Below are 13,331 nucleotides of genomic sequence, written 5' to 3' on the forward strand. Positions count from 1 at the left end.
AAATTGTTTTGAACTTGATAGGTTCAGTAGCTTTTGAGAAAAATACGGAAAACTACGGAACCCTACACTGAGCGTGGCCCGACACGCTCTTGGCCGGTTTTTTAATTTCCAAACACAGATAATTGTGACATAACATCCAGGTATTTAGCCAATTAAAAAAAAACTATAAGGGGCTTTATAGACGTGCCGACTGCAACTGGTACTACGGGCCCTAGACAATATTTGATTTTGGGTGCGTTTTCACTTGGTATTAAAGGGGAACGAAAATTCGATTATTTTTGCGCTACGACGCACCGTTTAGGAGATACAGCCATCCAAAGTTACTATTTTCAGTAGACTTTATTTATTTCATACCATGTTTGAGAAAAGCACTATACATACCTCGGCGGGAAATGGGGTTGCCGGCCGAAGACATATAGATAGGTCTGAGGCTAACCCCATTTGTCCCGGCCTCTGTAGTAATGTACTATTATTTATTAACTGGGTCCACACTGAGAGCGATTTTGCACTACGTGCGATCAAAATGGAAATAATTTAAGATCCGTCATAGTCGTAGAACTATTTATATACCAGCTTTTGCCCGCGGCTTCGCTCGCGTTAAATTCGAAAATTGCGGATTGCTCCATACAAACTTCCAACCCCCATTTTAGGGAAGTGGGGGGGGTTAGAAAAAGACAAAATCCCAACTATCTATCTATTAGAAGAATCACGTCAATTCGTCGCTCCGTTTTGCCGTGGAAGGCGGACAAACAAACAAACACATACTTTCCCATTTATAATATTAATGGTATCTTTACGCACCGATCTCCGTCATCCGACTTCTTTCCGTCATTCTTCGGATCTAGCGCGTAAAGTGCCTGAGTCTGTGTTTCCACATGAGTACAATCCAGGTCTCTTCAAAGCAAGAGTGAATAGGTAAGTCTCATAGGTAAGCGTGCTCCGCCGTAGACTGCATCATCACTTACCATCAGGTGTGATCGTGGTCAAACGTCTACCTATTCATACTAAAAAAAAAGTACCATACAAACATTCGTATTTCTACGGCTATGACGGATCTTTTTTACGGATTCTGATGGGACGTAGTGCGTAACCGTTCTGACCGTGCAACCTCGCGAGGCAACGCCTCGTGCGCAAAACGTCTGTGCTCATGCGCGCACTTGCCTCGCACGAGGCAATTCGCTAAAATATTAGTAAAATTGTAAATATAAGATTAGTTAACTAGTGTAGTAAATTAATAATATTGTTGTGTTGTTATAAATAAAACAATTTAAATTAAAAACAATAATTTATTTCAACAACTATCACATCACTAAGTATGTATTACTGCTCTGAACATATTGAAAATAAACATGTTTATATTTGGGATAAAAAGTATTAAGGTTGATATTTAAATGGAATAATTATTTATAATTATCAATAGCAATCAACAAAAATATCAATTTACGCTCATTATTATTTTATACACTTGATTATCACGTTCATTTCAAGTTAAAAATAACTGTAAATTTAATAAATTCTGTTTTTTGTTTATGCCAAATTTGCCAATTAATGAATTTTTGCCCACCACTATTGATATTATAAAGGAAAAATCCTATATTTCATTTTTAACCTTATGACGTTTGCCAGTTGACGACATATTTTTAAATGGTACCATCTGGTATTTCAAAAATACCGGCACTGACCAAAAGTACCAAATTATTAGTCGTAATTTGACATTTGCAAAGAAAAAAATTGAGGTTATATCAATTATATAATTGTAAAACAAAGTGTATTTTGCGGATATTTGACTACGTAATATTTTTGACAGATCGGCGACCAGAACGCGTTCACACGACAGTCACGATTTTGAAGCAGAACCTGAAATAAAATTAGATAACTCATTATACTGCATGACCAATGGGGATGATGACTACATAAAAAAAAACCGGCCAAGAGCGTGTCGGGCCACGCTCAGTGTAGGGTTCCGTAGTATTCCGTATTATTCTCAAAAACTACTGAACCTATCAAGTTCAAAACAATTTTCCTAGAAAGTCTTTAGGTATAAAGTTCTACTTTTGTGATTTTTCTCATATTTTTTAAACAATATCTGGGCGACCGAGCTTCGCTCGGTTCTATTTTAATATATCACGTCTTTAGATAAAAAAAAACTCTTATAAATACAAAAACAAAAAAAAAGACAAAAAACAAAAACTTAATTTCTGACCGGGATTCGAAACCCTGACACCTACGATCTATCTGCGTACATTAGACCGACCTCGTGCGACTGAGCTAAGCGGAATCGATGCGCGCGCGGCGAAATTAAGGACCATATTTTACGTTTACAAATGCGAAAGAAAAACTCATGAAAACTCGAAAATTCGCGTTTTCCGGGATCTAAGGCTATGCTAGATCGATTTTTCACCCCCGAAAACCCCCACAAAACAAATTTCAGCGAAATCGTTAGAGCGGTTTCAAGATCGTCGGTATATATAAATAAATATATAAATAAATAAATAAATAAATATACAAGAATTGCTCGTTTAATAGTATAAGATATGGTTCAAAAGTTAGAGGGGCGGGGTCGCACTGTTTTTTCCTTTAGGCGCGGTTATTTCCGAAAATATTAATATTATCAAAAAAACGATCTTAGTAAACCCTTATTCATTTTTAAATACCATTGGGGTTGGAATGAAAAAAAATATCAGCCCCCACTTTACATGGGTACCCTAATAAAACATTTTTTTCCATTTTTTATTTTTGCACTTTGTTGACGTGATTGATATACATATTGGTACCAAATTTCAGCTTTCTAGTGCTAACGGTTACTGAGATTATCCGCGGACGGACGGATGGACAGACAGACATGGCGAAACTATAAGGGTTCCTAGTTGACTACGGAACCCTAAAAATTGCATTCTGTTTAGTCCGGCAGTTAGATCGTCCAAAACTACTGAACACATATTTTTCGCTTTTTCTAATTTATGAAAAAATACAAAGATATAGAGCACCAAATTTCCGGAGTGGGGGCTTGTGACGTCACTTCTATAAGTAAAAATTGTACCTAGGCGTGACGTCACGCGAACTTCAACTTCAACGCACTGTACCGTCGTCATTTTTCGTTTACGAGAAAAAATAAAAAATACGTGTCTAAAATTCTTTGATAATCTAACTGACGGACTATTAGTTTTTTTAGTCGTCTCGTCTAATTGAACAACGAGACTATACAGTTACCACAGTATAATAATGAGTACTATCGTACAGTATGGCCACTCCCGCTCCCCGCTGAAAGTGCCGCCCACCCCCTCTCGGTTGCCTCACAGTTACCGCCTGTCAAAAACAAACAGTCGACCTGTCTCACTCATACAAGCATAGTACGCGTTCATCTACACGAGCTAAGACTGTGTGCTTTGAACGCGCTTTTTTCATATATTTGATTGCCATTGTCCGAGGTATAGTATAATTTTTTTTTTTTGCCACTTTTATGAAATGTGATATTTAAAAAAAAATGTTATTCCTACTCACAATTACTAGCTTTTTCAATCCTAGTAGTTAAAAAAATTGTCCCATACGATTTTTTCTTATTTTGTTACCATTTTCCGTACATGTTGCATGGGGTAACAAAAGAGGAAAGTAACAAAAATGTATGGAAATTCTTGGACACTATCTCCCAGTGAGATTGAAAGTACTCGTGATTCTGAGTACAATTGACCTGAAATTCCCTAAAACAATCAAAATAAAAAAAAATGGAAAAAAAAGAAATGCTCAATTATGTGTGTGTGTGTGTACTCACGTGTCTACAAAAAGTCGGCGACCACTCCGAAGCTGATCCCCGGCTGTACCATAGAAGAATAAGTAAGGGAAGAGTTGTAACTCCATACATCAGTAAATGCAAGTTATTTGTAGTGACATCTAGCGTCAATCACGCGTCAACTAGCGTAAATTATCAGTACTGCTACTTGTCAATAGATATTGTTCCGTCGAGGAACAGAGATTTTTAGTTTTAATTTCTTTTCTTGATATAGTTAAATAGTTATTTCATTTTCATACATACAAGGCAACACAATTTTGAAAGAATACTTTTTCCCATGTATATGTAGCACAGTTTTTTGGAGCTGGCAATTACAGAAGTCCCAAAGCGACTTTCCGGTGCGCCTGCCACGGCACCTGGCGGATATATAAAAAAACTCTCTCTTCGACCGTGCGAGCGCCATGATCTGCGCTCCCGTTATTACGAATTAAAAATAGTTATCGGTGCACCGGCGCGACACAAACGTGAAAATTGACATTTTAAGTGATATTCCGACCAGTGACCTAAGCTTCCGTTTATATGTGACAATCGTTTTAGTGTGAGGATTTTCCCAAAGTGTTTCCACGTGGCCCCACAAGCGCCTCTGGACAAATGTAAGTAGCCTCACCAATTAAACGCCGCTACATATAGTTTTTTGATCCGTTCGATCCGGATTTTTCTTTCTCACGTTGTGTTGCCCGTGTATTTTGCGGTATTACGTACCCATCATTCCAATTACATACGTTTGTAGTTCAATTTTTCATTGTAATTTCCGCCATCTTTGCTCACGGCAAAATGGTACCGAATCCTACAGACGGTGTCGAAACCGACACATCGTGTATGACACAAGATGTATTCGAGCGAGATCTAATTCTCGACGAATTAAAACGAACATTACAGTTCGCAGCAACGAATATAGAACAATTTCGTTCAAGAACTTCCGATTTAACAGCGCACCAACGAAAGTTTACCAAAATTCAAACTAAGATCGAAAAGGCATTAATTAAGTCTAATAGCTTCAACAAAGAAGCCAACATTAAGATTCGAAATGATTTCAACGATTTATATTACGCGATAGTTACGCATTTAAATAACCTAAAGGAGGTAGATGTAGAAAAGCGGCGAGCGAGCCGCATTCCTGTGCCTAGCCAACACGACACGTTTATGAACGACCGTCGAAACTTGCCTAAATTGTCGCTTCCTGAATTTCACGGTGAACCTACTGGCTGGCCCGCCTTTTTCGACTTATTTCAATCGTTGGTCCACAACAACAATGCCTACACTGACGCGGAAAAGTTTAGGTATTTACTACTTTCGGTTAAAAACGAACCATTTAATTTAATTAAATCAATTCCCATAACGGAAAGTAATTATTCAATTGCGATCGATGTTCTAAAATCCCGTTATGACAACAAACGCATTATTGCGTCACAACATCTAGATAAATTATTCGATATCGATTCTTGTTCCGCGCGCTCATCTGCTGTTGCTATGCGAAATTTGCTTAATGTTTACCACGAAAATATTAAAGCACTTGAAGTTTTGGAGTTCCCGGTTAAAGAATGGGACTTCGTTCTGTTAAATTTATTATTACGTAAAATTCCCGTTAATACGCGAAAAGAATATGAACGTTCTTTAACCAACCCAAGTGAAATACCTAAAGTCCAAACCTTAATTACATTCTTAGAGCGCGAACTTACGGCGGAACAGATGATTACAGTTTCCCACATACAGTCCACAAAAAATAATTCCTTAATTACAACAAATAAAAATAATTTAAATTCAAATCAAATTACACCTAAACGGGTTTTAATTACGAATACGTCAGACCAAACTCGACCGTATGTCGATACGAATAAGGTTCGATCTTGCGTGAAGTGCAAAGGCTTCCATTCACTTCACAAATGTTTAGAATTTTTAAATTTGTCTACTAAAGATAGATTCACATTTGTTCAAACAAATAACATTTGTTATAATTGTTTATGTTCCGGACATGACTTACGTAATTGTAAATCAAGTTTTAAGTGTCGTAAGTGCAATAAGAAGCACCACACCTTAATTCATTTAGATTCGGACCTTACGCGTACGCGACCCTTCCCGGCGAACAATGAAGCCGCGGAACTAGTTGCCGTCTCGCTCGCTCTAACGGAGCAGTCGCAGCCCGGCGCGGGCGCTGTCCCGAGCCCATCAGCTGTTCACGGCGTGAATCAAAATAATCTAGGTTTAGGTATTGAGCCTCATACGGTGTTACTGTCAACTGCGTTGGTTGACCTTTATTACGAAGGTAATAAAATTGCTACAATTCGTTGTATGTTAGACGGGGGCTCACAAGCAGCTCTTATTACTGAATCGTGTATGCAACGATTAAATTTACCGCGACGAAATGTCAGCGAGCCGTTGGTAGGTGTCGGTGATTTACCGCTCAACCCTAGGGGTACCTTCGTGTGCTCAATTTCGCCCAAGGGCAAACAAAGTCCAAGTATTCCTTTGGAGGCTACTATTTTGTCAAAATTAACCCGTCAAATGCCTAGTGTACCACTAGCACCGTACGGGGAATGGCCTCATTTGCAAGGGCTCGCTCTAGCCGACCCTGAATTTCATAAACCTCAGCCGGTTGACATGATACTTGGCGAGGACATTTTCATGGATGTCATTCGCGAGGGTATAGTCAGGGGTAAACCTGGCACACCCACAGCAATCAATAGTGTATTTGGTTATTTACTAGGGGTAAAGTCAACTTTACTTCTAATATTTCGACTCCACGCCATACTTGTTTTACGTCGTTCGACAACGACAATCTCGAGAAGTTTTGGGAGCTGGAGTCAGTTCCAGAGATGCGGAGTTACACTCCCGAAGAAAAGCTATGCGAATCCTTTTTCCAAAGGACGCATACGCGCGATGAGACAGGGCGATACATAGTTGCTCTGCCATTCAAGCCCGATGCACCGCCCCTCGGCGAGTCTCGGCAAATTGCTCTAGCACGTTTCCACAAACTGGAATACCGTCTAGAACGAAACCCCCAGCTGAAGGCGGAGTATCACGCGTGCCTCCAGGAGTATGTGGATCTTAACCACATGGAGCTCGCGGACGATAACCCCCCCGCTGGCGCGAGTTATTACATCCCGCACCACTCGGTGTCGAAGATTTCCGACACTACCCGAACTCGTGTTGTCTATGATGCTGGTTGTCGCACAACAAGTGGCTACGCGCTCAATGATGCGTTGCTAAAAGGGCCTAAGTTACACTTAGACATAGTAGATGTACTTCTAAAATTTCGAGTACATAAAGTTGCATTTTGTTCTGATATTAAACAAATGTATCGGAATATTCTTGTACGTGAGAGTGATAGGGACTTTCAGCGCATCCTGTGGCGCAAGTCGCCAGAGGAACCTCTGCGCGATTATAGGCTGCGTACCGTTACTTTTGGTATCAGTAGTTCCCCTTATCTCGCCTTGCGCACAATTAAACAGCTCGCGCATGACGAAGCCGAGCGTTTCCCGCTCGCCTCGCCAGTCCTCCTAAATGACGTGTTCGTCGACGATGTGGTGACCGGCGCAGATACCTTAGCCGAAGCCCTCAATCTGCAGCAGGAGCTGATAGGTATTTGTGCCACGGCCGGGTTCGAATTGCGAAAGTGGCAAAGTAACTCGCCAGCCATTCTCGCTGCCACGCGACCGACAGAGTTTCATGGTGAGCGGCGCGAAAATGTTCATTTTGCCGAAATGGAAAATGACAAAGGGGTCAAGGTCCTTGGACTTCAATGGAATCCAAGATCTGACGCATTTAGTTTCAAAGTTCAAAGTTCTTCGCAGGCCTTACAAAGCGGGCGATTCTTTCCGAAATTGCAAAAATTTACGACCCCCTCGGGTTATTATCTCCGGTGACATTGTTTGTTTCTTTTCTTGATATAGTTAAATAGTTATTTCATTTTCATACATACAAGGCAACACAATTTTGAAAGAATACTTTTTTCCATGTATATGTAGCACAGTTTTTTGGAGCTGGCAATTACAGAAGTCCCAAAGCGACTTTCCGGTCCGCCTGCCACGCCACCTGGCGGATATATAGAAAAACTCTCTCTTCGACCGTGCGAGCGCCATGATCTGCGCTCCCGTTATTACGAATTAAAAATAGTTATCGGTGCACCGGCGCGACACAAACGTGAAAATTGACATTTTAAGTGATATTCCGACCAGTGACCTAAGCTTCCGTTTATATGTGACAATCGTTTTAGTGTGAGGATTTTCCCAAAGTGTTTCCACGTGGCCCCACAAGCGCCTCTGGACAAATGTAAGTAGCCTCACCAATTAAACGCCGCTACATATAGTTTTTTGGGCATGTTCCGTCGAGGAACAGAGATTTTTAGTTTTAATTTCTTTTCTTGATATAGTTAAATAGTTATTTCATTTTCATACATACAAGGCAACACAATTTTGAAAGAATACTTTTTTCCATGTATATGTAGCACAGTTTTTTGGAGCTGGCAATTACAGAAGTCCCAAAGCGACTTTCCGGTCCGCCTGCCACGCCACCTGGCGGATATATAGAAAAACTCTCTCTTCGACCGTGCGAGCGCCATGATCTGCGCTCCCGTTATTACGAATTAAAAATAGTTATCGGTGCACCGGCGCGACACAAACGTGAAAATTGACATTTTAAGTGATATTCCGACCAGTGACCTAAGCTTCCGTTTATATGTGACAATCGTTTTAGTGTGAGGATTTTCCCAAAGTGTTTCCACGTGGCCCCACAAGCGCCTCTGGACAAATGTAAGTAGCCTCACCAATTAAACGCCGCTACATATAGTTTTTTGATCCGTTCGATCCGGATTTTTCTTTCTCACGTTGTGTTGCCCGTGTATTTTGCGGTATTACGTACCCATCATTCCAATTACATACGTTTGTAGTTCAATTTTTCATTGTAATTTCCGCCATCTTTGCTCACGGCAAAATGGTACCGAATCCTACAGAGGGTGTCGAAACCGACACATCGTGTATGACACAAGATTTATTCGAGCGAGATCTAATTCTCGACGAATTAAAACGAACATTACAGTTCGCAGCAACGAATATAGAACAATTTCGTTCAAGAACTTCCGATTTAACAGCGCACCAGCGAAAGTTTACCAAAATTCAAACTAAGATCGAAAAGGCATTAATTAAGTCTAATAGCTTCAACAAAGAAGCCAACATTAAGATTCGAAATGATTTCAACGATTTATATTACGCGATAGTTACGCATTTAAATAACCTAAAGGAGGTAGATGTAGAAAAGCGGCGAGCGAGCCGCATTCCTGTGCCTAGCCAACACGACACGTTTATGAACGACCGTCGAAACTTGCCTAAATTGTCGCTTCCTGAATTTCACGGTGAACCTACGGGCTGGCCCGCCTTTTTCGACTTATTTCAATCGTTGGTCCACAACAACAATGCCTACACTGACGCGGAAAAGTTTAGGTATTTACTACTTTCGGTTAAAAACGAACCATTTAATTTAATTAAATCAATTCCCATAACGGAAAGTAATTATTCAATTGCGATCGATGTTCTAAAATCCCGTTATGACAACAAACGCATTATTGCGTCACAACATCTAGATAAATTATTCGATATCGATTCTTGTTCCGCGCGCTCATCAGTTGTTGCTATGCGAAATTTGCTTAATGTTTACCACGAAAATATTAAAGCACTTGAAGTTTTGGAGTTTCCGGTTAAAGAATGGGACTTCGTTCTGTTAAATTTATTATTACGTAAAATTCCCGTTAATACGCGAAAAGAATATGAACGTTCTTTAACCAACCCAAGTGAAATACCTAAAGTCCAAACCTTAATAACATTCTTAGAGCGCGAACTTACGGCGGAACAGATGATTACAGTTTCCCATATACAGTCCACAAAAAATAATTCCTTAAGTACAACAAATAAAAATAATTTAATTTCAAATCAAATTACACCTAAACGGGTTTTAATTACGAATACGTCAGACCAAACTCGACCGTATGTCGATACGAATAAGGTTCGATCTTGCGTGAAGTGCAAAGGCTTCCATGCCCTTCACAAATGTTTGGAGTTTTTAAATTTGTCTACAAAAGATAGATTTGCATTTGTTCAAACAAATAACATTTGTTATAATTGTTTATGTTCCGGACATGACTTACGTAATTGTAAATCAAGTTTTAAGTGTCGTAAGTGCAATAAGAAGCACCACACCTTAATCCATTTAGATTCGGACCTTACGCGTACGCGACCCTTCCCGGCGAACAATGAAGCCGCGGAACTAGCTGCCGTCTCGCTCGCTCTAACGGAGCAGTCGCAGCCCGGCGCGGGCGCTGTCCCGAGCCCATCAGCTGTTCACGGCGTGAATCAAAATAATCTAGGTTTCGGTATTGAGCCTCATACGGTGTTACTGTCAACTGCGTTGGTTGACCTTTATTACGAAGGTAATAAAATTGCTACAATTCGTTGTATGTTAGACGGGGGCTCACAAGCAGCTCTTATTACTGAATCGTGTATGCAACGATTAAATTTACCGCGACGAAATGTCAGCGAGCCGTTGGTAGGTGTCGGTGATTTACTGCTCAACCCTAGGGGTACCTTCGTGTGCTCAATTTCGCCCAAGGGCAAACAAAGTCCAAGTATTCCTTTGGAGGCTACTATTTTGTCAAAATTAACCCGTCAAATGCCTAGTGTACCACTAGCACCGTACGGGGAATGGCCTCATTTGCAAGGGCTCGCTCTAGCCGACCCTGAATTTCATAAACCTCAGCCGGTTGACATGATACTTGGCGAGGACATTTTCATGGATGTCATTCGCGAGGGTATAGTCAGGGGTAAACCTGGCACACCCACAGCAATCAATAGTGTATTTGGTTATTTACTAGGGGTAAAGTCAACTTTACTTCTAATATTTCGACTCCACGCCATACTTGTTTTACGTCGTTCGACAACGACAATCTCGAGAAGTTTTGGGAGCTGGAGTCAGTTCCAGAGATGCGGAGTTACACTCCCGAAGAAAAGCTATGCGAATCCTTTTTCCAAAGGACGCATACGCGCGATGAGACAGGGCGATACATAGTTGCTCTGCCATTCAAGCCCGATGCACCGCCCCTCGGCGAGTCTCGGCAAATTGCTCTAGCACGTTTCCACAAACTGGAATACCGTCTAGAACGAAACCCCCAGCTGAAGGCGGAGTATCACGCGTGCCTCCAGGAGTATGTGGATCTTAACCACATGGAGCTCGCGGACGATAACCCCCGCTGGCGCGAGTTATTACATCCCGCACCACTCGGTGTCGAAGATTTCCGACACTACCCGAACTCGTGTTGTCTATGATGCTGGTTGTCGCACAACGAGTGGCTACGCGCTCAATGATGCGTTGCTAAAAGGGCCTAAGTTACACTTAGACATAGTAGATGTACTTCTAAAATTTCGAGTACATAAAGTTGCATTTTGTTCTGATATTAAACAAATGTATCGGAATATTCTTGTACGTGAGAGTGATAGGGACTTTCAGCGCATCCTGTGGCGCAAGTCGCCAGAGGAACCTCTGCGCGATTATAGGCTGCGTACCGTTACTTTTGGTATCAGTAGTTCCCCTTATCTCGCCTTGCGCACAATTAAACAGCTCGCGCATGACGAAGCCGAGCGTTTCCCGCTCGCCTCGCCAGTCCTCCTAAATGACGTGTTCGTCGACGATGTGGTGACCGGCGCAGATACCTTAGCCGAAGCCCTCAATCTGCAGCAGGAGCTGATAGGTATTTGTGCCACGGCCGGGTTCGAATTGCGAAAGTGGCAAAGTAACTCGCCAGCCATTCTCGCTGCCACGCGACCGACAGAGTTTCATGGTGAGCGGCGCGAAAATGTTCATTTTGCCGAAATGGAAAATGACAAAGGGGTCAAGGTCCTTGGACTTCAATGGAATCCAAGATCTGACGCATTTAGTTTCAAAGTTCAAAGTTCTTCGCAGGCCTGTACAAAGCGGGCGATTCTTTCCGAAATTGCAAAAATTTACGACCCCCTCGGGTTATTATCTCCGGTGACATTGTTTGCCAAACATTTAATTCAATTGCTATGGTTAGCCAAAATTTCCTGGGACTCAGAACCCCTATCGATATTATTAACTCATGGACGAGTTTTATTAACGAGCTACCGCTCCTATCGCAAATTTCTTTTCCTCGTCATATTTTCAATACTGACGACTTCGATTCAATCGAAATTCACGGATTTGCCGACGCAAGCAAAATTGCATACGCAGCATGTGTTTATATACGTCTGACGGACAACACCGGGCGAGTTCAAACCTATTTAGTCATGGCTAAAAGTCGCGTTGCACCTCTTCGGGTATGCCTTACTATACCTAGAATGGAATTGATGGGTTGTGTAATCCTATCAAAATTAATTGAAAGAGTTATGCATCTTTACGGTGGTCACATTCACCCCGATCAAGTGTACGCATGGTCTGACAGTTCCGTCGTGCTCGCGTGGCTTCAGTCACCCCCGCACGAATGGAAAACGTTTGTCTCGAACCGCACTAGTGAGATTTTGTCCCGTGTCCCGGCGCGCTGTTGGCGTCATGTCCCGTCAGCTGATAACAGCGCTGACCCGGCGTCTCGCGGTCTGCTCCCCGCCGCGCTCGTACAAAATGACTTGTGGTTCCATGGTCCTACATGGCTCCAACAAAGTCGCGACTCCTGGCCTATACCAAAACCGGTGGTAAACACGAACGAGGAAAAACGCAATACACATGACTCGGCAAGTCTTAGTTATGCATGTGTGTCCACATTGCCTCCTTCCCCGGACGACGACACTCTTATAACGCGATTTTCGTCGCTAGGTAAATTAGTTCGCGTCACGGCAGTCATATTTCGTTTCTACAATAAATGCAGGAAACATAAACAAACATTCCCAAAGTACGTCACCGTACCAGAGTACAATTTTGCATTAAATCGACTAATATTGATTACACAACAAAAAGTGTTCGAAGACGACATTAAGAGGATTTCGTCAACTAAACTTCCGTCAATTCGTTTGCGGCGTCTCACGCCCATTATAGATAGGGATGGTTTGTTACGCGTCGGCGGACGTATTCACAAATCACTTTTACCAAACTTGCAAACAACACGTACAACGTTTTTGATCCGTTCGATCCGGATTTTTCTTTCTCACGTTGTGTTGCCCGTGTATTTTGCGGTATTACGTACCCATCATTCCAATTACATACGTTTGTAGTTCAATTTTTCATTGTAATTTCCGCCATCTTTGCTCACGGCAAAATGGTACCGAATCCTACAGACGGTGTCGAAACCGACACATCGTGTATGACACAAGATTTATTCGAGCGAGATCTAATTCTCGACGAATTAAAACGAACATTACAGTTCGCAGCAACGAATATAGAACAATTTCGTTCAAGAACTTCCGATTTAACAGCGCACCAGCGAAAGTTTACCAAAATTCAAACTAAGATCGAAAAGGCATTAATTAAGTCTAATAGCTTCAACAAAGAAGCCAACATTAAGATTCGAAATGATTTCAACGATTTATATTACGCGATAGTTACGCATTTA

The 13,331-nt window shown here is 41.6% G+C and overlaps 1 protein-coding gene across 3 annotated transcripts in view; it reads right to left on the reverse strand.

Moving 5' to 3' along the window:
- Positions 1-758: 758 nt before the first annotated feature.
- The window catches only part of LOC125240283 (sorting and assembly machinery component 50 homolog A), a 38,357-nt gene continuing 25,784 nt past the window's right edge, over positions 759-13,331 (reverse strand). Inside the window, exon 14 of one of the 3 annotated variants that reach the window (XM_048148150.1) lies at positions 759-1,857. The gene's annotated coding sequence lies outside the window, so the exon portion shown is untranslated. The remainder of the gene's footprint in view (positions 1,858-13,331) is intronic. The other 2 variants (XM_048148151.1, XM_048148149.1) reach the window with 2 other exon arrangements.

The sequence above is a fragment of the Leguminivora glycinivorella genome, chromosome 27 (genome assembly GCF_023078275.1).
Source record: "Leguminivora glycinivorella isolate SPB_JAAS2020 chromosome 27, LegGlyc_1.1, whole genome shotgun sequence".
Classification (NCBI taxonomy): Eukaryota; Metazoa; Arthropoda; class Insecta; order Lepidoptera; family Tortricidae; genus Leguminivora; species Leguminivora glycinivorella.